This window comes from Canis lupus, chromosome 35, assembly GCF_003254725.2.
Source record: "Canis lupus dingo isolate Sandy chromosome 35, ASM325472v2, whole genome shotgun sequence".
NCBI classification, from domain to species: Eukaryota; Metazoa; Chordata; class Mammalia; order Carnivora; family Canidae; genus Canis; species Canis lupus.
This window is the reverse complement of record NC_064277.1, coordinates 5,207,773-5,233,040: the sequence shown is the minus strand read 5'-3', so window position 1 is coordinate 5,233,040 and position 25,268 is coordinate 5,207,773. Positions and strand designations below refer to the sequence as shown.

Below are 25,268 nucleotides of genomic sequence, written 5' to 3'. Positions count from 1 at the left end.
TCCTGGAGGACGGAGCAGAATGACCAGGCTGGTGAGGGCTCATTACTGCTGGGCCTCAGGGAATGGCAGGCAGGAAGCTGCCCTCACCAAGGATTTTCCACCGCTGACCCTGGGTCTGCGGTGACAGCAGCTCGATTGCACAGGGCGGTAAAGTTATTCAGAAAAGACCAGGGATAATGCACATACATCTTACCTGCTTGAAGCTAACAGGCAGCTTCCTTCGGGGATTTGCTCTCTCTACCAATTAACTTATAATCTATTCCACTTCCTCTTCCCTTACCTGCCAGTCACTGCTCTTTTCAGGGATGACTGCTGCGAAGAGAGGACGATTTTCTCCCCAGGTGTTTGTGACAGTTCCATCCCACCTTTCCGTGACCGCGCGACCCTCCCAGCTCTCGGCCATCATCTTCTCGCTTTCTCACTTCTTGTTCTGCTACTCGCACATTTTGGAAAGTGTTGGTGAAGGTGCAGGTGAGCCACGTTGGTGGAACGGATTTCCACCTTCCAAGGTGTGAAGGGTGCACGCTCAGGGACCCCAAACGTGGGTACGTGGTGAACGGTGTGCAAGCAGTGTTGGGGGGAATCTAGCTGTTTGCTCCAACGGTTCAGCCTGCCGAGTGGTGGATCTAGCCTTTCCTCTGCGTTTTGGGGGTGGCTCGCAGCCCCTGAGCTGCCTTCCCGCATCTGGGAGGACGAGCCCTAAGGTTACCGTGTTCAATTCAAGGGAGTCAGACTGGCTTTCCCCTGAGAACAGACCTCCTGTTTCCTCTGTCACTTCCCTGCCTCCTTAGACTGTCGTGTGCAGAGACGTGCCGTCTGGTCTCAGGGAGGGGTCTGTTGGCAAGCAGCGGCAGACACCTGGTTCCTCGTACTCCAGTGCACCTTGTGGGTGCAGATCCTGAGAAATCTGAGCACTTATCAGCTATGGCTTTTATCTTTCCTAAGACTCCTTTTTTGTCTGGTTACTTTTTTTATGTAAAAAAAAGCATATTTCTCTGTTGCTTGTCAATTCCATTGATGCGTGGCACACCAGCTTCTTCGGATATCTCCTCCCCTTATAAGCTGGCAGCTCTAGTAGATGGGTTAAGATCTGGGGGTTTTGTTCACAGTAAAAAGAGAGGAATTGCAGACATACTGTGTGCCAGAGGCCTTGAAGCAAATCTATTCCTAACTTGAATATCGCACCTAAGGAACTTGCCAGAATGGTGCATTATTATTTCCCCTCCCTGATGCTAAATGCATATCACCAGTGTGCCACGTGTTGCCCCCTCTGCCATCCGGCAGAAGCAGGGGCTGCCATGGTCCCACTTGCCTTGTCTGCCTCCCTGTCAGGGGCCGGTGTCAGCAGTGTCCAGCCTCCTCCAAGCATCAGTACAAAGGATTACTCAGTTGTGAAAAGCAAGGGCCACAAGCATCTCCGGTGGTTCCTCGCAGGGTGTGTTATCTTCTTATCTTGCCAAAGCAACAGGTTCCTAAGAATAAGCGTCAGAAATATTTTGCATGTATTTTCAGTCTAGCCATAAAAGACTATTCACTTATTTAGAAAGATGCTATGATTTGTGATGCTTAGTGATAAAATTGTTTAAATGATTTCTTTTTTCTTTCTTTCTTTCTTTTTTCTTTTTTTTTCTTTTTTTTTTGGTGGTGGTGGAGCGGGGGGCAGAAAAGAATCTTAAGCTGGCTACACACCCAGCACAGAGCCCAACCTGGGGCTTGATCTCACAACCCTGAGATCATAACCTGAGCCGAAATCAAGAGATGCTTAACCGACTGAGCCGCCCAGGTGCCCCATGCTATTACTTTTTTATTTTAAAGATTTTATTTATTTATTTGAGAGAAAGAGAGACAGAGAGAGAGCTGAGGGGACAGAGGGAGAGGGAGAAGCAGACTCCTGGCTAGCTGAGCAGGACCCTGGGATCATGACCTGAGCTGAAGGCAGACACCTAACCGACTGAGCCACTCAGGAGCCCCAATAATTACTTTTATTAATTATAAGCATCGAAGCAAATGACCAAATACTTCCAATGTATGCAATATACATGATCAACAAATTAGTAAGGAAACAATCAATACCCCAGGTAGTTTAAAGAAAAAAAGAAATACAAAAATCTAATAAAAATATGAAAAGATTTTTTTTAAATTTTTATTTATTTATGATAGTCACAGAGAGAGAGAGAGAGGCAGAGACACAGGCAGAGGGAGAAGCAGGCTCCATGCACCAGGAGCCTGATGTGGGATTCGATCCTGGGTCTCCAGGATCGCGCCCTGGGCCAAAGGCAGGCGCCAAACCGCTGCGCCACCCAGGGATCCCTGAAAAGATTTTAAAAATCATTAGTAATCAAAGAAATTAATATAAAAGAACCAATTTTTAATCATCAGAGTGGCAGAGATGAGACTCCGCGTCAGAGAGGAGCTGCAAATCTGCCTTCCCAGCTGCTCTCAATGGGAGATCCCCGGGTTCTGTGTCTCTCTAGGGGGATTGCCAATGTATCATGCAGTTTAGGAGATGCACGCACATCTCTTGACGTGGATGTTACCTTCCTCCAGGAGGGTTCAGTACAGCAATTTTACTTCACGTGACCATCCGTGGAGAGCTTACTCTGCTCCCCCGTTATCTCTGATGTGTGTGTCACCAGACTCAGGACGTACGCTTGGTCTCAAGGCAAGCCCACGTCCCTGAGCTGGTGACTGCAAGGACATCTCTTTTGCCCGGGGCAGAGTGATCACAGATTCTAGAGCAGGGACCCTGACATGTTGTCAGGAGGAGCACTTTTCGTTTCCCTCCATCATTAGCATCCGGCACAGGACCGTCCTGGCAAGTCTGCAGAGGGAGCCTTGCCCACATGGCTGCTTCCCCAGGGCTCCCAGCGGCTGCTTTGAGATCCTCCTGGAGGTCCTTCTCCAGGACAGGTCCGGTTCCTCCTACCCTAACTGGCACCAGCAGGGTCTGTGGTTGGCAGGGCCTGCTGAGCAAATAGGCAGGCTCCTCATCTCTGTCACTCCTCTGCCACCTTTGTTAAGGCTTTGGGTTCTGGGGACAATGGCCTTGTCACTCTGCTCCCTCTAAAACCTGGGCCCAGAGCAGACTGGCCACATGGGAGACCCCGAATGAGCCCTGAAAGCAGCCGTGTTTGCTCTGAGCATTACTGTAGCTCCATGTGCAAGTGTCATCAGGTGCTCAGAGTAGTGAGTGTGGGGAGCCTGCAGTTGGGGTGTGGACTGTTCTTTCCCAGGAGGCAGCATTTTGAGCCAGTGACTTATGTATACTTTGCATTAATTTACTTCCCAGTGTCTGATAACTAGCTCTGAATACTCTTACGAATTGAGCTAGTTAGTGCAGCTAACCAGTGTGGTAGCCAGACCTGGTGTTAAGGGCGTTACACACAGATTTGAGAAACCATCCTCATGAGCCTGGTAAATCAGCCCGGGCCCCTCACGGATGCAGCTGCTCCTTAGCCTCATCCCTTATGCTGGGGTGACAGCGCATTTGACCTCTTGAGGGAGATCCTGCCTTTCTAGCCCTCAGCTGAGTCCACCTCCACCCTGGAAAAACAGGGAAGGAAAGCACCTAACATTTCTTTACTATCTTTCATTTAATCAGCAGCGTGCTAATGGTGCCAGGTATTACTTCACACTTTTCCTGTTCTTTGACGTAAAATCTACATAGTTTGTGAAGTTGGTGAAGAGAAGAACACACAGAAAAGGTGGCATTGTAGATGGTAAGGATTGCCCGTAGGGTTTGCAGCGTCCAACACGCGTCCTTATGTGCCATTGAGCTGTGAGTTGACCTTTTCTCCTTTCTCACCCTCCCTCCTGGAGTGAGGAGACCACAGTCTGCCTCCCTTGAGAAGGGCAGTTGGGGGATGGGCAGGGGGACAGGTACACCTGCATTGCCGCCTGCCTTGTGTTGACTCCCACTTTGTGGCTTCCACTGGGGGTTGACATTATTCTGGGCTTTACTGAGACAACATACTGACTCCTGGTCTGTACAGCTGACTTTTCATACCCCCTTCAGAGAGTAGACAGGGGATAGAAGGGATCTGTCCTCAAACAATGAACGAGTCCTTGAAATTCATGCTATACTTTGCAGGTTCTCTTAAAATACTGATGTCTTTTAGGGTTCCCAGACCCAATTCTAATGTGTGAGTGGATTCCCCCAACACCACCAAACAATTCTCAAGCAATTCAATGAGAATTCAATGCAATTCTGACACTATCTATCGGAAGATAGCGTCAGATTCCATAGGTTAAACTGCAAGGCCCAGACTATGGTTACCAGTGCTTCTGACCAACGGCTACAGATTGGAGTTTCCCAAGACCCCCTCCTCTGGTTTGTTGAATTTGCTAGAGCGGCTTACAGAACTTGGGGAAATACTTATATTTGCCATTTTATTAAGGGATATGAAAAAGGATATAAATCAATAGCCGGATGAGGAGATGCTTAGGGCAAGGTCCCAAACAAAAAATCTTCTATGTTCATGGAGCCTGGGGCCCAGAAGATGGCACATGAAAGCATTCTGATTTCCCATGTGAGGAAGCCCTTTAAAAGAAATAAAGGCTCAAAAGCTATTCTCTTGAGTTTTTATGGAGGTGTCATTGCATAGATGTGATTGACAAAGCCATTGGCCATTGGCTGGTTCAACCTCTAGCTCCTCTCCCCTTCCCAGAATTGGGACTGAAAATTCTAACCTTTTAATCACATGGTTGGTCCTCCTGCCAAACATCCCTCTGCCCTTGGCTGGGGTCTAAAAGTCACTGTCATTAATAACAAGATGCCCATTTCACATTTATGGCTCTGCAGCATTTTCAGGAACTATGGAAAAAGACCAAATATATCTGAAAAAGATGACCAAGTATATATTTCTCATAAATCATTATACTGCATGATCTTAATAGATCCTTAAATGACTATACCTTTTATATTTGTTGTTGTTAAATGAGACATCCATTTATACTAGAGTCCAGGATGGGCCAGAATTAATAGGTATCCTCCTCCCACCAAACTGTAGGAGAATAAATTGGAAAGAATCTACATATTAGCTTTCTTTTCTTTCCTTTTTTTTTTTTTTTTTAAAGATTTTATATTTATTCATGAGAGACACAGAGAGAGGCAGCAACACAGGCAGAGGGAGAAGCAGGCTCCACACAGGGAGCCCAATGTGGGACTCGATCCTGGAACTCTGGGATTACGCCCTGAGCCAAAGGCATATGCTCAACTGCTGAGCCACCCAGGTGTCCCTTTTCTTTTTTTGAAGGGGGTAGGAAAATATTTTAATTTTATCAGGAGACTGCTCATTCTCTCTCCCTCGAATCCTTTCTCCCCAATCCACTGTGAGCATAGTTATTTGAGAACATGTTTAGAGAATATGGGCTGGTTTTGCAGAACAATCCTGTTGCTGTTAGTTCTGAACATCAGTGATACAAAAGAAGGAGGCCCCCATTTTTCTTTCTTCTTCTTCTTTTTTTTTTTTTTTTAACATTAAGGACCTTGACTCAGGCTTGTTAGCAATGTCATGTCATGAAAAATTAACAGCTTGAGACTCAGAAGATCCAGGTTCTGGCTGTGCTCCATCCCTAGAGCTCCCACATGACAATGGGAAATCTCTGCCTCAGTTTCCTAAGCTGATCCGCCTGGTTCTTTATACCTCTGACATAGTCTAAGTCTACCTCTTTTCATTAGTGTTGATGTGTAGTTTTTAAGTATAACTGAAGCCAGTGTATTTATGGTGTCCTGGAGTCACCTATTTTTCCCTGTTGGCTTTTAAGACATGGCATATATTGAGTTAGGAATCCTCTTGTAGTAAGAATGACTTCAGAATTGTTCTCCTGGTGAGTATCTTTTCCACTATAGCTCCAAGGCCTAGAACTTTGCTCTCTGATCCACCAATGGTGGGGATGTTTACTTACTGCAGATGAGCTGTTTTATGCTAAAGCTCTTCTTTTCCCACTACTGTTCCCAGATAATATCTTATAAACCTTTACCAGCTAATTTTTGTTGGGGAGGGCAGCCATGGTGATATCCACTACCGTTGGCCTTGAACAGAGGAGGGACCCTGGCTGAGAAGTTAGTGAGAGGAAGGGAAAATCTCTAGTGCTGCTATCAGGGCTGCAATGTCAGAACATACCTTTCCAAGTGGTCCTGTTCTATGTGGTGGATACAGTCAGGGTATTAGAGTGCTATGTTTTAGTTACACTGTGGCTTTGTCTGCTTATGTGGCCTGACTAATTTCCATACACTCTGCTGTTCATTGTTTCTATAAAAAAAAAAAAAAAAAGTGTGGCTCACTTTAAAATATAGAAAGAGCCCAGATTTCCATTAACAGATGAATGGATAAAGAAGATGTCATACACACACACACACACACACACACACACCAGAACATTATTCAGCCATCAAAAAAGAATGGAATCTTGCCATTTTCAATGATGTGGATGGAACTAGAGAGTATTATGCTAAGGGAAATAAGTCAGAGAAAGACAAATATATTCTTTCACTTGTATTTGGAATTTAAGAAACAAAACAGTTAACATAAGGGAAGGGAATGAAAAATAAGACAAAATCAGAGAGGGAGACAAACATAAGAGATTCTTAACTCTAGGAAACAAACTGAGGGTTCCTGGAGGGGATAGGAGTAGGTGGATGGGGTAACTTGTTGATGGGCATTAAGGAGGGCACTTGATAGAATGAGCACTGAGTGTTATATGCAACTGATGAATCATTAAATTCTATCCCTGAAACTAATAGTACACTGTATGTTAGTTAAATTAAATTTTAATTTAAAAAAAGTGTAGCTAACTCAAGTTGATAGAAGGTAATTCTATTGTAATCTGGGTGGAAAGCCTTGAAAAATATTTTAAAGTCACTGTAGCCATACTAATTTTTTAAATAAGTCATGTGACCTACCTGGGTTCAATTCCTCCCAACATCAGAGTTATGGTAGAAAATTATGAATGTGAGTAAAACTAGAATGAACTCACCAGTATTCTGACTTGACTTTGTTCACTGCCATGCCATGATTAAGGTGCCATTGTTTCCTCTACTAAGTCTTACCCATCCATTAAGATCTCATCTCCTCCTCCTGTAATTTTCCCTTCTTTCAACATCTCTAGGACTTACTTGAGTAGGCACCACCTTCCATATGGATTTTTTTTCCCAGTTTCATATCCCAAAATAGGTTTTAATTTCCACAAGGGCAGGAGATGTTATTTTATGCTGTTTCTGCACTGGCAGCACCATTTAGCTCAGTGTTTTGTGTCCAAGTAGGAGGTTATGTTTCTTAAGCTGGGTCATAGGTGACATCACAGTGATTAAATTCTACAAGAAGACATAACAGCCCTTCATGTATACACACCTAATAATAAAGTGTCAAAATATGCGAGGTAAGAGCTGACAGAACTACAAGGAGAAATAGATGAACCCACGATTATAGGGAGAGACTTCAAGCAACATTCTACATATAATTGACAAACCCAGCAGGTAGACTGTCAGTAAGATCTAATGGGACAGCATGATCAATCAACTAGATCTAATTACTTCAAATGAAGCAGCTCTTGTAGACAACTTCATCCAACAGCAAGACAATATAACACATATATACTTATGTACATAACAACAAACCATCAAAATATATGAAGTAAAAGTTGACAGAAATTGAAGGGAGAAATAGAGGGCTCTACAAAAATAACTGAAGACCTTAATACCGCACTCTCAGTAATGGAGAGAATAACCAGACAGAAGATAAGAAAATAGAGAACTTGAACAACATGATAGATATTCCAACTAGGTTCAATAGACATATATGGAACACTGTACCCAGAAATAACAGAATACACATTCTTCTCCAAATATATGTAAGGATATTCTGCAGGGTAAGCCACAAATGTTAAGCTCCAGATAAGTCTCAATATATTTAACAAGACAATTATCATATCTAGTATCTTCTCTGACCATAACAGGATAGAGTTAGAAATTAATACAGAAGAAAAACTAGAAAATTCACAAATTTGTGGATATTAACTTGTGGATAAAACTATTTTTTAAAGGTTTAGAACAGGGGGAGGGTCAGAGGGAATCTCAAGCAGACTCTGCTCTGAGTGTGGAGCCCCACGTGGGGCTCAATCTTATGACCCATGAGATCATGACCTGAGCTGAAACCTAAAGTCAGACATTCAACTGACTGAGCCACTCAGGTGCCCCTAAACAACACACTCTTAAACATCAAATGGGTCAAATAAGAAAGCACGAGGGAAACCAGAAAATACTTAGAGATGCATGAAAACAAACACCATACATCAAAACTTAATGGACCCAGAAAAACCAGAGCTAAGGGAGAAATTTATAGCTATAGATATTTACATGAAAAAGGAAGATCTCAAATCAATACCCTAACATTACAATTTAAGGAATTAGAAATAGAAGAATATGTTAAATTCAAGTCTACCAGGGGAAAGGAAATAAAGATTAGAGCAGAGTTAAATAAAATAGAGAATAAAAAAAATCAATGAAACCAAAAGTTGGCTATTTGAAAAGATCAATAAAATCGACAAATTTTTAGCTAGATTAATTTAAGAAGATAGAAGACTCAAATTACTAAAATTAGAAATTACACCATATACAAAATTTAACTCAAAATGGATCAAAGATCTAAATTTAAGAGCTAAAACTATAAAACTTCAAAGAAAACATAGAGGAACAGCTTCGTGATAATAGATTTTACAGTCACTTCTTGGGTACAATACCAAAGGCAAAGGCAACAAAAGAGCAAATAGACAAATTAGACTTGGTCAAATGAAAAAAAAAATTGTGCATTAAAGGACACTCTTAATAAAGAGGCAACCCTACAGAATGGGAGAAAATATTTGCAAATCAAATTTATAGTAACATATTAATATCCGTGATTCAAAACAACAAAAACTTGATTTAAAAATAGGCAAAGGACTTTAGTAGATGTTCCTCCAAAGAAAATACACAAATGACTAATAAGCACATGAAAAGACGTTCAGTATCACTTATCATTAGGGAAATGTAAACCAAAATCATGATGAGATACCACATGACGCCTACTAGGATGGCTTTTATTTAAAACAAGCAAACAGGGGCACCTGATTGGCTCAGTCAGTTAAGTGTCTGCCTTTGGCTCAGGTCATGATCTTAGGGTTCTGGGAGTGAGCCCCTGCTTGGCTGGGAGCCTGCTTCTCCCTCTTCTTCCCACTTGTATTCTGTCTTGTTTACTCTGCTCTCTCTCTCAAATAAATTTTTAAAAATCTTTAAAACAAACAAGCAAAAAAAAACCAAAATAAGAAATGTTAGTAAGGATGTGGAGAAATTGGAACACTTGTGTGCTGCTGGTGAAAATATAAAGAGGTGCATCCACTATGGAAAATGTATGATGATTCCTCAGAAAATTAAAAATATGATTACCACATGATCCAATAATTCCAATTATTGGAATTTACCCAAAAGAATTGAAATCAAGGACACTAAGATATATACTTACACACACGTTTATAGTAGCATTATTCTCAATAGCCAAAGGGAAGAGAAACCCAAGTGTCGATCAATGGGTGAATTGAAAAAATGTGGTAATACATACAATGAAATATTATTCAGCTTTAAAGAGAGATGAAATTCACACACATGCTACAATAAATAAGGTAGTCAGAAAAAATACTGTATGATTCCACTCACATGAGGTACCTAGATATGAGGTATCTAGTTTTACAAGATGAAAAAAATTCTATGGATGGATGGAAGTGATGGTTGCACAAAATGTGAGTGTACTTAATGCTACTGAACTGTACACTTTAATAAAATGCTTAAAATGGTAAATTTTATGTTGTTTAAAATAATTTTTTATTAATTTTTTTAAAATAAATAATGTTTTAAAAAATGAACAAACTGGGACACCTGGGGTGGCTCAGTGGTTGAGTATCTGCCTTGGGCTCAGGTCATGATCCTGGGTCCATGGATCAAGTCCCGCATCAGGCTCCCTGTGAGGATTTCACTTCTACCTCTGCCTATGTCTCTGCCTCTCTTTTTGTGTCTCTCATGAATAAATGAATTAAATCTTTAAGAAAATAAAATAAATAAATAAATAAAAATGAACAAGCTATGACTACATACAATGCATGGATGAATATCACCAACATAATGTTGCAGAAAAGAAACCAGATGCAAAAGTTTACAAACTATATAATTCCACTTATATCTATGTTATTTTTTTAAAGATTTTATTTATTTATTCATGACAGACACAGAGAGAGAGAGGCAGAGACACAGGCAGAGGGAGAAGCAGGCTCCATGCAGGGAGCCCGATGTGGGACTCAATCCCAAGTCTCCAGGATCACACCCCAGGCCGAAGGTGGAGCTAAACCGCTGAGCCACCCAGGCTTCCCTATATCTATGTTTTTAACGGAGAAATAAAACTGAGGTCTGGCCTCAAATAATGGTGAAGTAGCTTGTGAACTAACACTCTCACAGACAACAATGATAAAATCTAGACAAAATATTATATATAGTTATATGGAAATATGTACCTATATATAATAGACATATGATATATATGTGTATATATTTCCAGAAAGCAAGCAGAAAAGGAGGGGAGTCTACTCTTGAATGATGAGAATTGCAACAGGTAATATTTGCAAACTTGGGTCTTTTGGCCTCCATGCACTTCACAATCTACACATGACTCATGTAGGCAGAAAACCATAGTCTTACTGGTGGTGTCAGGGAGAACATATTTTGGGGCTAGCAGAGTAGGTAGAAAGTTAGGGGAGGAATTCTGGAAGGGAGAAAGAGAGGCGTAAATTCCAAAATATATATGTAAGTTTTCCCTAAATTAAGGTTAGATCTTCAAACTACATATGTGCAGAGCATCCCTTAGGGGACCCAGCCCAAAAGAGGATTTCAGCTGTGCCCACTGTAGGCGAGGTTTTGAGTCTAGCACATTAACTGTGCTAGGAAAATTACACTCTTCAAAGGAATACAACAGAATCCAGGGTTGATAATGTCTAGTATGCAATCTTTAAAAATCATAAGATGTGTGAGAAAGCAGGAAAATGTATACACGAGACATAAAGCAGGCACTGGAAACTATCCTTAAAATATCTAAGATGTTAGCAGACAAGGATTTGAAGTCAACAATTATAAATATGTTCCTGGGGGTAAAGGAAAATATTCTCATAATTAATGAACAGATGTGGAAACTCAGCAGAAAAATGGAAATTATTTTTAAAAAGTTAGAAAGTGGACAAAAGGAAAAGGAATTAACTTGAGCTTATCAAAAATTAAAAACCCAACATTTTGTAGGAAACCTAAATTTTTAAATCAAGAACTTAAAACACACAAAAGAAAATACAAATAAAACTAAACCTAGGCACATCATAGTCCAACTGCAAAAATCCAAATATTCTAAGAAAATCTTGAAAGCAACCAGGGAAGGACACCACATTACATACAGGGGAATAATATGAATGATGGATGATATATCACCGAGAACGAGACAAATTAACAATGAAATGATATCTTTAAAGTGCAGGGGGAAAAGTCCATGTCAACACAGGATTCCACATTCACTCAGCAAAACTCTAATTCAAAATGAAGCTGAAGCCACATACCTATTAGAAATGGCTAAAATAAAAATAATTGCAAGTAGCAGTACTTTTGAGAGACTCTGGAATGCCTAGAACTGGAAATGCAAAATGGTACAGTGTTTGGAAAATAATTTAGCAGTTTTTTGTAAAGTTAAACATTAGGCGACCTAGCTGTTCCACTCTTACGTATTTAGTGAAGTAAACTGAAATCTAATGTTAGAAACTTATGTGTGAATATTTAGAATATTTTTTTATTTATTAATTTAGTTATTTAGTCATAACTTCCAAAAGTTGGAAATAAACCAAGTGGTCAAAAAAAATAAAAATAAAAATAAATAAAAATAAAAATAAACCAAGTGGTCTTCAACAGGTGAGTGAATAAGTAACTATGGCGCATCCATACAGTAGGATGCTACTTGGCAACAAAAGGAGCAAAGTATTGATTCACACAAGGACAAACATGTATCTTAAATGCATTTCTCCAAGCGAAGTCAGACACCAAGAGCTATATATCATATGATTCTATTTACATGACATTCTAGAAAAGGAAAAATTATAGGGATGAAAAACAATCAGTGGTTGCCAAGGGATAAGGTGGGGGAGGAGTTGAGTACAAAGCGACAGCATGAGAGATTTTTGCAGTGATCATTATTTAATCTGCAGTGTTAGCGTTTAAGACGTCAGTTACCTTTGTGGGACGCCTGGGTGGCTCAGAGGTTGAGCGTCTGCCTTGGCTCAGGGCATGATCCTGGGGTCCCGGGATTGAGTCCCGCGTTGGGCTCCCCACAGGGAGCCTGCTTCTCCACCCTCTTCCTATGTCTCTGTCTCTCTCTCTGTGTCTCTCATGAATAAATAAATAAAATAAAAAAAAAATACATCGGTTACCTTTGTGACAGAGGGAGGGGGAGAGTGATTATCAGGAAGCCTGAACGAAGCTGGTTCAAGCTCTTGGCTATACAAGTGTATTCAGTCTGTAATAATTCACTGAGCTTTACATGAATTGTGTCTGCATATATTTCTGTATGCATATGTCAATTAAACAATTATTTTTAGGACTTATTTGAGAGAGGTGGGGGAGAGAGAGAGAGAGAGAGAGCGAGCCTGAGCTCGGGGAGGGGCAGGGGAGAAACCCTACTGGAGTCCTACTCAGGTTCCATCCCAGGACCCTGGGATCATGACCTGAGTCAGAGGCTGACACTTAACCTCCTGAGCCACCCAGCGTCCTTATGTTAATTAAAATTTAAATACTACATTTTTTTAAATTTTTTAAATTTTTAAATTTATTTATGATAGTCACACAGAGAGAGAGAGAGAGGCAGAGACATAGGCAGAGGGAGAAGCAGGCTCCATGCACCGGGAGCCCGATGTGGGATTCGATCCCGGGTCTCCAGGATCAAGCCCTGGGCCAAAGGCAGGCGCCAAACCGCTGCGCCACCCAGGGAACCCTAAATACTACATATTTGCATAAAAATCCTAACTCTATATCGCAGAATAACAGCAGCATTTTGTTGTGTTTTGTGTTAACATGTACAACATGTTTGCTCAGGGCATCGTCAAGTGGATTTTAATATTCCAAAGTATTACTGTCCTAAACTTGGGTGAGTTCCTAGGGTCTTTCTATTTTTGCTTCAATTTGGTAAGTCACATGGTTTTGATTTTTTATGATGCATTTTTTTTTTTCCAGAGAAGTCCTCATTTCCAAAGATGTTTACCAGCACCAGGACACCTAGCGCAGTGCCTTGCACGTGGTATACACCATACTCGTGTAGCTGTGTGGACGGGAACCAACCTAGTACAAGAGGCTTGTTTGTGCACAGGAGAGTGAGCAGGTGATGGTAGATAAGACCGAAAGGTTACACTCACCGGCAAACATTTTTACACTTTATTTAATCCACTATTTGCAACTAGTTGACCCAGTGATGTTGGTTTAAAGCAGTGCTGTTCAGCCTTGGTCAGACACTGTGATCACCTGAAGAGCTCTAAAAATGCTGATGCCCAGGTCCCACTCCAGGGATTTGGATTTGATTGATCTGTTGTAATTTGGGTTCTGGGAATTTCAGCATCTGATTCTTTTTTTTAAGATTTTTTATTTATTTATTCATGATAGACACAGAGAGAGAGGCAGAGACAGAAGCAGGCTCCCTACATGGGACTCGATCCTGGGTCTCCAGGATCGCGCCCCGCCTCCAGGATCGCGCCCCAATCTCCAGGATCGCGCCCCGGGGTTCTGGGAATTTCAAAAGCCACTGCCCACCCCCCTGCTGACTTAATAAGGAGCCCGTGGTGAGGACCACAGATTCAAGGCCAGGGATGCATCTGCTGTAAGTGATGTGTGTGCGCTCTGGGGTTTTAGAAAACAGCTCTGCCCTGTTAAAATCAAAGGACTACTTCAGATAACTCAGCTATTTGTCTAAACTACAATAGGAGGAAATGTCTTCTTAGCAGATCTATCTTTATGTCAGTTGCTTTTAGAATAGGAGGTTGCTCCGGGCACAGCAGTTTGATTTAGTCTGTGTTGAAAATCATTAATGGCCTACAGATACCAAAAAGGGATGAAAAGAATTTGCAAACATGTGGAGTGCATTATACATGTTTTCAAATTTCTCCTATGATTAGAAAGGAAAACTGTATTGCTGAAGACTTGATTTCCTAAACTCAGGCCTCAGCCATTTCCCTAAATTATCCCAAGTCTTTCCAAGACACTCAGCATTCTCTGAAGGGGATTATTCCCCATGTGAAGAGTATGAGATGGACGCCGATTTCAAGGGAATTCTGCTTCTATTGCAGAAGTCTCACTTTCTAGAACCTCCGATGACTAGGGAAGCTGCAGGAGCAGTATGAACTAGTGGAGTCAGGGGAGCTCTGCAGTCAGGTGGAGTCAGGAGGGTCCCAGCCCAGCCACTTAGTAGCTCTGGGGCTTTGGACAGACTTCTTGACTTGGACGACAGTTGTATAAACCTCTTGCAAGAAGAGGCATAAGGGTACTGATTACAAAAACAGCAGCAATTCATTCTTCCTGGCAGCGCACACCCTCTGCAATGAGATTTTACAGCTGCTCCCTTTCAGAGGCAGACTCTCTTCATCCGAACTTTGCATCAGATCTGGTCTTACTTGCTCTGGCCAAGAGAATGCAGTGGGACCTTGACAGTAGGCCAGTCTTAGATGCTTCTGTTTTTCCTTTCAGAATACAGCTGTCTCCAAGTCCATGTTAGCCTTGGAGAGGCTCCAGGTCCAGCCTTAGCTGGAGGATGAGATGCCATGAGGAAGAGAACCACGGTGCCCCCTTGACAGTCAACTCACCCCTCAGCAGCAGAGCCCCCTGGTCAACCAGCAGCTGACCACACATGCATGGAGGAGCCGAGCAGACACCAGACGGGTCCTGCTGAGCCCAGCCTAAGCTGCTGACCAGCTCAGTCATGAGCTAGGTAAGTACTGGGGCGGGTTGTTACTCAATAGCTAACTAATACATCAGTTGCAGATAAGATGTCAAGATGCAATGATGTATTAGTTATAAGTTACTTGGCAAACAGTAGGCATCCTATAGGTGCTGATTTCCTTCTTCCTTTATAGAAAGTTGCATCTCTTGAGTTAAACAGAAATAAATATGTAGATGCAGATGTATGTGATTGGTGCTTAAACTCACACAAAACCGCACACTGCAAGAGGGAATAAGTGACCAGAGCCTGACCACTAGGGCTCAAGGCCAGATTGCAAAATAAGAAGTTTCCTTTTATTCCCTCCAAATCTAAACTCTGGAGACCAAGGCTGAAGATAGATCTGAAGACACAGAGTTCCCAACCTTCCTCTCCACACTGTCTGACCTCTGGGAAGGGGGAATGGACCCCCCAAGAAGCAATTGGGAAGCTCTGGTCTACTTTGGGAAACTTCTTCTCAGGGCACCATCTCTTCTCACCTTGGGCCAAGGAGAGAGGTTGGCAGGGAAGGGGTGACACCTCTGGAAGAGAAGGGGATGTTCAGGCAAGTCACCTCCCTGAGGTCGAGAAGAGTCACCCTTCCAGGGGGGCAGCCTCTCAACATGAGCACTCAGCACCTAGACTGTGGCTCCTCTAAGTTATGAGGTGCTGAAAAGTGCAAAATAGAGTGAATTTCAAAGATTCAATACAAAAAAAAAGGGAAAATATTTCATCAAAACTTTTCTGTTGATTACACCTTAAGATAATATTTTACATACATTAGGCTAAATAAGTTAATAGTATTACAGTCAGTTTCACCTGTTTCTTTTTATTTGCTGTAACGTTGCTGAAAATGTAAAACTACAGACGTGGCTCACCTCCTGTTTCTACTGGACATTCCTGTCTGAGAGGACTGCCTCCTTTTCAAAGCTCGGGGTGCTTCCTTGGAAGAGCAGAAGCCAGGAAGGTTAGAAAATCTGAAGTTTTAAAAGAATCTGGCATTTTACTGTCCCCATTTGTGAATAAGGGAATTAATAAGGCTTTGATTTTAAGGTTTATATTCATAAAAAGCATTCGTTTCAACATCGTGCTTGGTAATTATTTTGCACGGGGATTGCAGAAGCAGGGCAAAGACACTCTCCTCGGCTCCAGGCCTTTACTATTTAGCTTCTCACAGATTGGCTCTAGGTCCAGATATTTCCATGTTCCACAGACTCCCTTCCTCCAGGGTGATTAAGGAATAAGGCTGAAGTGCAGGTTGACACTCTCACAAGCGAGAGGACTTTTCTTTCTGTGGTTTACTAGCATTTTTAGTTTCTAATATCAGAAATGCCAATTGCCCGCCACAGCTGGGAAAAAGGACAAGATGGATTGAGTCTAGAATCACACCGCAGCCAACTTTCACAGGCATGTGCATTACCAAAGAGGGACATGGCTTCCAAGAATTCCAGTATGTTCACAGGACTTGGTCCATACCAAGTATTAGACTGTGACAGTCCCCCAGTGCCATCACTGGTATAGAAATGGGACCGTGTGCCGAATCCACACAGGGCTGGGATGCTACGAAGAGAGCAAATCTCCACAAAAACACTAAATACGAACGCTCTTCAATGAAAGCAAGCATGATGGCCGTTAGTTGATGCAAGGCAACTTATTTTTCTTTTCCAATAAACATTTTCAAGGAGAGAAGCCCAGCCTCCATGCAGCAGTCCTTCCAGGGCTACTGGGGGATCCAACTGAATTCAAAAGGAATAAAGATGAAATCCACATTTTAATTGTAAGCAGATGTGCCCTGAAGAACTTTCAGAGCCATAAATCCACGTGTATATTAATCATCACAGTACCGTGAGATGCAGGGAGAGGATAAAGCATGTGCCACTTATTACGTATTTTTTCTCACCCCCTCTGTCAACTGCTTAAGTTCCTAAGTGTAGAGACTCTCTGAGAAAAAAAAAAAATCCCATTGACATCAATGTGGACATTTAATATTATAAGATTACTTTTTTTTTTCATTTTCTTTGTTAACTTTAAAGCCAAAGATATATAGTTCTACATCTAACATATTGCATTTTCATAGAAACTCTGAATGTGAAATTCTGAGTTCAATGTGAAAAGCTTCCTTTCTTCAATTACTAACAATAATTGCAAAATTGCCCATTCTACGAAGAATACTCTTCCGGGAACTGTGGGGAGATGGAAAAGAAATAATCAATATTGTTCCCGTGACATGGCAAGTCCCACAAAGCTGGGGCAGAGAGAGAGTCTCTCTGGGGCTTAGCTTAGCACAGCGGGAGCTTAATTAAGAGCTTGTTGATTGGATAAATGAATACTTCCAATGCCCGTGGAGGCCAAGTTCACACCTGGTGCTGTGGATGAGATGCCCCCCCTTCCCCCCCATCCTTCCTGGGATTTAGCCATGCCCTGCTCCCCAGCTCCAGGGCAGGGCCTCCAGAGAACTTGGGGACTTCTCTCACCCAAAGTTCTTACCTCATCACCATCTCCCTTCAATCTGTCCCAGGGGTACTTCTGCCTTTTATTCTGCATTCCTCTGCTCACAGCTCGGTTCCCTTCCTGTGAGCAGCTCTGCCCCCTATTCCTCCCTCCTTCCCTCCCCACCCCTCCTGCTATACCTCTGCCAGCAGTCCTTGTCTGCTTTTCCTCATCAAAGAACTCTTCTATCATTTTGCCCCACATTCACTTGGGAATCACTCACCCCACAGCTTAGGATTCCACAGATTGGGAGGGAAAAAATGAAGTCACGGTCTAGAACAAGAACCAGTGCGCCATCCACTTCTGGAGATCCTGGAAGTAGTTTAAGATCCTTTAGAATCTGCAGAGAAATCTTCATTGTCCTCATTTCTTTCTAATTAAGCTATTTCTCCCCAAGCACCAGCATTCAAGACAAATTTTTACTTTATTGTGCCAGCCGTACCAGGGAAGGAAGTAGGGACCCGTGCTACAACTTGGACAAACCTTGAGAACATTATGCAGCGTGAAAGAAGCCAGTCGCAAGTCTAGTATATTATAGTCTACTATATTATCTAAATATATATTAGTCTAAATATTATAAGATTCCGTTTATACGAACTGTCCAGAAAAGACCAATCTAGAAAGATGGAAAGAAGATTAATGGATGCATAGAGCTAGGGAAGGCAGGTGGGAGGGTACCGGGGTGACAGCTACAGGGAATTTCTTTTTGAGGTGATGAAAATGATCCAAAATTGACTTGTGCCAGTTACACACACATCTGTGCATAAACACCATTAAATTATACACTTTAAATGAGTGGATTATACAGGACGTGAATTGTATCTCAATAAAGCGGTTTAAAATTCTTACAAATTATCGGGGATCACTGTGTGGCTCAGCGGTTCAGCACCTGCCTTGGGCCCAGGTCGTGATCCTAGAGTCCCGGGATCAAGTCCCACGTCGGGCTCCCTGCATGGAGCCTGCGTCTCCCTCTGCCTGTGTCTCTGCCTCTCTCTGTGTGTCTCTCATGAATAAGTAAATAAAATCTTTAAAATAAAATTCTTACAAATTATGAACTATTTTACACATAGGAAATTATATGGTATAAAGACAAACATTCTGTACCTGTCACCTGCTTAATAAAATTTTACCACTACTTTTGATGCCATCTGCATGGCCCTTCCCAAATACAACTCTTTGCCTCCCCTCTTAGGTAGTAATTCATCTGAAATTTCTAAAAATTATTATTCCATTTTCACTATAGTTTTGCTACATATGTACCTCTAAGTAGTATACTGTTTAACTTTGCAAGTTTCTAGGCTTTCTACAAACGTATGTGCCAAGTATACATACGTAACCTCCGTTTCTCTTTCAACATTGTGTTTTCTGAGTCTTCACATTTTAAGATTTCTTACTCGATTCTATGCATTGTTTACTAATTAGCCTCTAAGATGAAGATCCGAAAACCCACCTCAGAGAGGATTCTTGTGAGATAATTAATGTAAAGTGCTTGCAGTACTGCCTGATTCGTTATAGAGGTTCAGTATCGCATATGTAGTATATATATTATTACACAATTATTGATAACTATATATAAAGTTATAGATTGCTCCTTTATCTTTTTTTAAAGATTTTATTTATTTATTCATGAGAAACACAGAGAGAGGCAGAGACACAGAAGCAGCCCGATGCGGGACTCGATCCCAGAACCCCGGGATCACACCCTGAGCCAAAGGCAGAAGCTCAACCACTGAGCCACCCACGTGCCCCTCCTTTCTCTGTTAATGTATATTATTTCATCAATTGCATTATGGATTAATACTTTTCACATTATAGTAAATTCCAGGTACACAGAAATGCCTCATTCTAGATATCTGAAGTCTCTGGGAAGCTAAGATTTAAATGTATGCACCAATTTACTTCTAAACATATGTTTTTTTACTTTAAACAAAAGAATGAGCTTTATAAAAAATGTCAACCATTCCCAAATTCTCTTCCAAAATTTTTTATTTGAACATATGTGACAGAGCTTTAGTCATACGGTGTGACTGTTTTGTGTTCTTTCCCCCCCCCCAGCTTTATTGAGATTTAATTGACATATAACATTGTGTTCTGTTTTTAAAATACTCCTTCATTTGTACACCTCCACTGGGACACCTGGACACAGTCCACATAGCTGCCCTTGTTAACATGTTCCCGGGCTCCACCCATTCCCAACCGGTCAGAGGAGAGGAGGCCAAGCCGTCTGGCTCTGAGTCTATCCGCTAGCGATGCAACTCCTTTCTTGGGGGGGGATAACACATCCTTCTCGGGGGGGGCCACTGATGGTTCCCACTGCAGCCGCTGGACCCAGTTCCCCTGCTGCCTGCCATCAGAGGATTATTTATTTATTTTTATTTATTTTATTCATAAGAGACACACACAGAGAGAGGCAAGACACAGGCAGAGGGAGGCGTAGGCTCCCTGTGGGAAGCCTGATGCGGGACTCGATCCCAGGACTCCAGGATCACGACCTGAGCCAAAGGCAGAAGCTCAACACTGAGCCCTCCAGGTGCCCCCAGAGGGTAGTTCTGATCTTGTACGCCAACACCTGTCCATTTGTGGCAGCTGCCTGGAGGACTGAGGTCAAGTTTAGGCTGGGCGGGAGGGAGGCCTCTGATTTATTAGCAATGTCTTCAACAGTTACAGTTCCCAGCACCACCTTTCTTCTTGCTCCCACCCGTAATGGGAGGATGCTAACTGATTCCAGGTCGGCACTGCATCCCGATGAACGGCCCCCGGAGCTTGAGCTGGAGAGCTCGCTCTGTTCACCAATACAGATTCACTGTATTTACATGCACGGTTGAATAATAATGGGGTTTGAAGTGTGTGGGTTCACTTATTTGTGAATGCTTTACGGTATTGCATATGTATTTTCCTTCATTATTTTAACATTTTTTCCTCTAGTTTCCTTTATTGTAAGAATACAGTATATAACACATGTATAAACTATGTGTTAACTTATTGTTTATGTGATCAGTAAGGCTTCCAGTCAACACTAGGCTATTAGTAATTAAGTTCAGGGGGAGTCAAAAGTTATATGCAGATTTCTGCCTGCAGGAGATAGGGGGTGTCAGCATTCTAACTTCCCTGTCTTTTACGAAGGTCAACTGTATATTTATAGGTACTATATTTGTGTTTTGAACTTGCACACTAACCTAGGCATTAATTTATATATAATAATATTCTAACATTTTTTAGAGTTGAGCATATTTAAATTGTTTCTGTGCTTCTAATTTTATTGCATGGTAGCCCCCAAAATATGATGTTTAAAATTGTTGTCCTTTTAGATATACTAAGTATATTTTTGTCTTGTTAGAATCTAGTCAAAGGTTTTTTGTTGTGGTGGTGTTTTTTTGTTTTTTGGTGTTTTTTGTTTTGTTTTGTTTTTTTGGCAAGGCTGCTAGGTTGGCTTTTAAAAAAAATTCATTTGCTACTATATTCTTTTGGGTGTATATATACAAATCAGTTATGTTTTATTTCCTGTGCTTTTCTTTTCTCTCTTTCCTTCTTCCTTTTTCTCTTTCTTTCTTTTCTTTCCTTCCTTCCTTCCTTTCGTTTTCTTTCTTTCCTTCCTTCCTTCCATTTTCTTTTTTTTTTTTTTTTAAGATTTATTTATTTATTTATTCACAGAGAGCGAGAGAGAGGCAGAGACACAGGCAGAGGGAGAAGCAGGCTCCATGCGGGAAGCTCGACGTGGGACTCGATTCCGGATCTCCAGGATCACACCCGGGGCCACAGGCGGCACCAAACCGCTGCGCCACTGGTGCTGCCCCTTCCTTCCATTTTCTTTTTCTTCTTTCCCTTCCTTCCTTCTTTCTTTTTTCTTTTCTTTCTTTTTTTTTTCTTTCTCTCTCTCTCTTTCTTTCTTTCCTTTCTGCCATTCCTGCCCCATCATCCTTAGACACTTTTGTTATGCTCTTGAACTGATGATCGAATATCTGTTTGTCAATTAAGACTGCTTTCAGCTCTAGATACCAGAAAGTCAGACAAATAATAGTATGAACAAACAAGGTAGGAGATGAGGCTGCAGAGGAAGGCAGGGGCCAGGTTAGCTAAGCTTTTATTCTACTGCAGTGAAAAGCCAGTTTAAAGCCAGGTAGGGTTTAAACAAGGGGTGGGTAGCATATACAGACCTACCTCAGAGATATTGTGGGTTTGATTCCAGTGAACCACAACAGAGTGAATACTTGATAAAGTGAGTCAAACAAATTTCTCAATTTCCCAGTGCATATATAAGTTATGGGGCACCTGAGGGGCTCAGTCGGTTAAGCATCTAACTCTTGGTCAGATCACAGAGTCATGAGATGGAGCCTGGTGTCGGGCTCCACCCTCAGTGAGGAGTCTGTTTGAGATTCTTTTCCTCTCCTTCTCCCTGCTCATGCTCTCTCTCTCTCTCAAATAAAATTAAAAAAAAAAAAAAAAAACTATGCTTACACTATACTATAATCTATTAACTTTGCAATAGCATTATGTCTAAAAAAAAGCATACCTTGATTAAAAAGTTGTTTATTGCCAAAAAATGCTAACCATCATCTGAGCTTTCGGAGTTGTGATCACTGATGACAGGTCACCATAACAAATAGAATAATGAAAAAGTTAGAAATACTGTAAGAATTACCAAAATATGACACACATACACAAAGGGACCAGTTGTGGTTGAAGAGTAGCACCAATCGACCTCCTCCACACAGGGCTGCCACAGAACTTCAATTGATAAAAATGCAGGGTCTGCAAAGCGAGGTAAAATAAAGTACAATAAAATGAGCTATGTCTGTATCACATTTTTCATTTTTTTGGGAAATCAGCCTGGATGCTGAGTAGAGTATAGACTGCAGGAGGGCAAGACAGGGAACAGGGAGGTGGTTAGGAGCCTGTATTTGGCAGCAGACTGAGGGGAAAGTGGAGAAATGGAGACAGAAGAGCCTGTAACCAGGATGCCTGTTGCAGGCAGAGCTAACAAGCCGGAGACTTGTGGTGGGATCCAACATAGAGTAAGAAGGGAAGAAGAGTTAGGAATGACGCCTGGGTGCCCCCTCCCGGGGTGCCCTCCGCCCCCCCCAGGGATGAGGACCCAGGCCTGGTGGTTTTTAGCAGATAGATGGTACTGAAATCTGTGAGACCATGGGGGATCGCTCTGGGAAGAGAGGGCAGGAAAGAGAAGGGCGGAAGAGATCTGGAGGAGGAAAAAGACAGAGCAAGGTGGGGGGGACTAGAGTCCAGGAGCAGGGAGGTTCTGAGAACTCTGAGAGGGAAGTGTATCAAGGACTGTTTTCAAATGTGCTCAGGGATTTGTTCTAACAGGTATGGCAAGCGTGCACAGAAATGACTGTCATAAAAGAAGAGGTTTTGCTCATGGTTCCCTAGAATCAGGAGGAATGGCAGGCCACAGAGCCACAAGGACGAGCGTGTCTAGGTTGGTCAGGACACAGGGGGAGTGAGGGGAGAGCATCTGTCAGAGCTTTTATTCTGGGAGGAAGGGGTGAGGCGGGGTAAAGAGACTAAGTAGGTTGAGGAATGGCTAGTTTGAATGGTTTCCGTGGGCTCTGGAGTACAGGGCCTGCCCCCAGGTATCTAGCACCTGGCCCTGGGGTATTAGGAGCCTGGAGTGTTTCAGGCTGTAAACTCCAGGTTGGCAAATGAAAGGCATGCTCACTGCACAAGTGATTTGCCGTGTGTAGGAGTTAGCTAACCCTGGAAGGGGCAGTCCCAGCCTGGTCCACAAGGCCCCAGGTACCAGAGCATCAGAGAACAGGAATAGAGAACAGAAGAGAACACAATTAATACAAGGAAGAAGTCTCAACTGCATCTTCTGTGTCAAGTGCATCTAAAAGACTGAGCTAACACAAATGTGGCCTTGAATTTGGCAAAATAGAGATCACTGGCGACCTCGACAAAAGCCAACTCCGTGAAGTCGTGTGGAGTAAAGCGAGAATGGAATGGGCTCAGGAGAGGTGCGAAGTGGCTCTCACGGAGCAGAGAAACACAATGGTGAGAATGCAGAGGAATATGGGGTTAAAGGAGGTGTTTTGCTTAACGCACACTGAGGCCTGTGTGTATGCTGAGAGATGAGCTGGAGGCAGGGAGAAATGATGAATCCTTTACTGACAGAGCCCCAGAGCACCGGGGATGGAGGCCTGAGGACTCTTCAGTCCCAGCTTTGCTGGAAGTTACAGCTTTAGTCCTTAAAATAAATGAGATTTTTGCCTTCTATTTCATGCTACAGGCACACCCCACAGAACAGGTCCTCGAGTACTGTTTCCCTGGAAGAACAGTGGAGTCATGAGTAAGCAGACTGCCTAGTGGCCCTTCATCTGTCTCTTTTTAGCTGATACAATTTATGCTGAGTTTCCAAAACTTAAGACATTTTAAACTACATGGCTTGCAAGAAAACATTCACGTGGATTCCAAATACAAGTGGCAGACCCTAAAACCACACTGGTCACCGTGCAAATTCTGGAGTGTCAGCAAAGGTGTAGACATCTGATGGTGTTCGAAGAGAGGCCACTGCTGCTTAAATGGGAGGTGACCAAAAAGTGGTGTTTTAAACATCTGATCTCCTAAAAGGACAGTGGTAACATATCGAGGTGCCATACCAGGACTTAGAAAATTGGTAGAATTTTTCAATTCACCTGCTATTCCCTATAATTCTTCCTGTTTAAAATAAGGGGAAGGGCACCTGGGTGGCTCAGCGGCTGAGCATCTGTCTTTGGCTCAGGGCGTGACCCCGGGGGTCCTGGGATGGGTCCCACGTCGGGCCCCTCTGCCTGTGTCTCTGCCTCTCTCTGTGTGTCTCTCATGAATACATAAATAAAATCTTTAAAAGTAAATACGGGGAAATGTGTTTTTCATGGTTTTCTCAGATAGTCTGACACTTCAGGCACAGGTCACTGACATTAATGGGCAGATGGACTTTCCAGCCTTGTCTCAGTTTAAAATTTTTAAATACTTACCTTGTAAATTGCTGAACTTCAGCTGTTGCAAATCTCATAGTAAAACTGAAGCTCCAGAAAGTCCTATCAGCCTGCTGTTCCGCATCCTCTCTGCACAGAACTGGGCCTGGGCACATGCTTTGGGAAGAAGCCTGCACCAATGCGGTACCTGATTGGAAAAGTCATGGAAAAATGAATTTTGCACCAATGCGGTACCCGATTGGAAAAGTCATGGAAAAATGAATTTTGCACCAATGCGGTACCCGATTGGAAAAGTCATGGAAAAATGAATTTTGCACCAATGCGGTACCTGATTGGAAAAGTCATGGAAAAATGAATTTTCTCCGCAACCCCCAACAGCAACACATTTTTAAAAGCCGTTCAGATGGGATTTTTAAAGAAGGGATCTTAAAGTGGCGCCGAAGGAGTCGTACTGTAGGGCAGGAAAAGGAAACCGTGAGGTCTCCTCCTGCGCAGAGTTCCTTAACTTTTGGGGAAGAACCAGGGGGAGGAGGATGCTCGGCCAGAGACAGACGCGAGGGAGGAGGGGGGCACGGGGAGAAAGACGGGTTTGAGAAGGCAAGTTCCGGCTTTCCACGCGCCAGGTGTTTCCATTTTAGGTGATGAATCTGCGGCTGCAGGCACCGGCGGGCGAGCTTCTGCTGAGGTTCCTGCACCCAGGCCCGGCCTCAGCTCCAGCGCATCACCGAGCACAGGCCGCCCCAGCCCGCTCGGCGCCGCCGAACTGCGCATGCCCAAGGGGCGGGGCGGGGCGGGGCGGGGCGGAGCGGGGCGACGTGACGGTGACGGGGCGGGGCGA

At 42.7% G+C, this 25,268-nt stretch overlaps 2 long non-coding RNA genes across 7 annotated transcripts; one reads left to right on the top strand and one right to left on the bottom strand.

The window, feature by feature from the left end:
* Nucleotides 1-25,216, bottom strand: LOC112658938 (uncharacterized). Of its 5 annotated transcripts, none has more exons than XR_007408400.1 (6): nucleotides 24,470-25,216; nucleotides 17,722-17,810; nucleotides 12,284-16,744; nucleotides 4,915-5,003; nucleotides 4,690-4,813; nucleotides 2,120-4,540 (listed from the first exon to the last, which is right to left on the bottom strand). It is a non-coding gene; the product is annotated as an uncharacterized LOC112658938 (long non-coding RNA). The 5 variants fall into 5 exon arrangements; XR_007408401.1 differs by having other exon boundaries at nucleotides 2,120-2,310; XR_007408399.1 differs by having other exon boundaries at nucleotides 2,120-4,813.
* On the top strand, nucleotides 13,283-22,278 carry LOC112658946 (uncharacterized). 2 transcript variants are annotated; one of them, XR_004812261.2, is made up of 4 exons: nucleotides 13,283-13,424; nucleotides 14,780-15,020; nucleotides 15,876-15,975; nucleotides 21,150-22,278. It is a non-coding gene; the product is annotated as an uncharacterized LOC112658946 (long non-coding RNA). The 2 variants fall into 2 exon arrangements; XR_004812262.2 differs by lacking the exon at nucleotides 13,283-13,424 and adding an exon at nucleotides 13,684-13,916.
* Nucleotides 25,217-25,268: the final 52 nt, after the last annotated feature.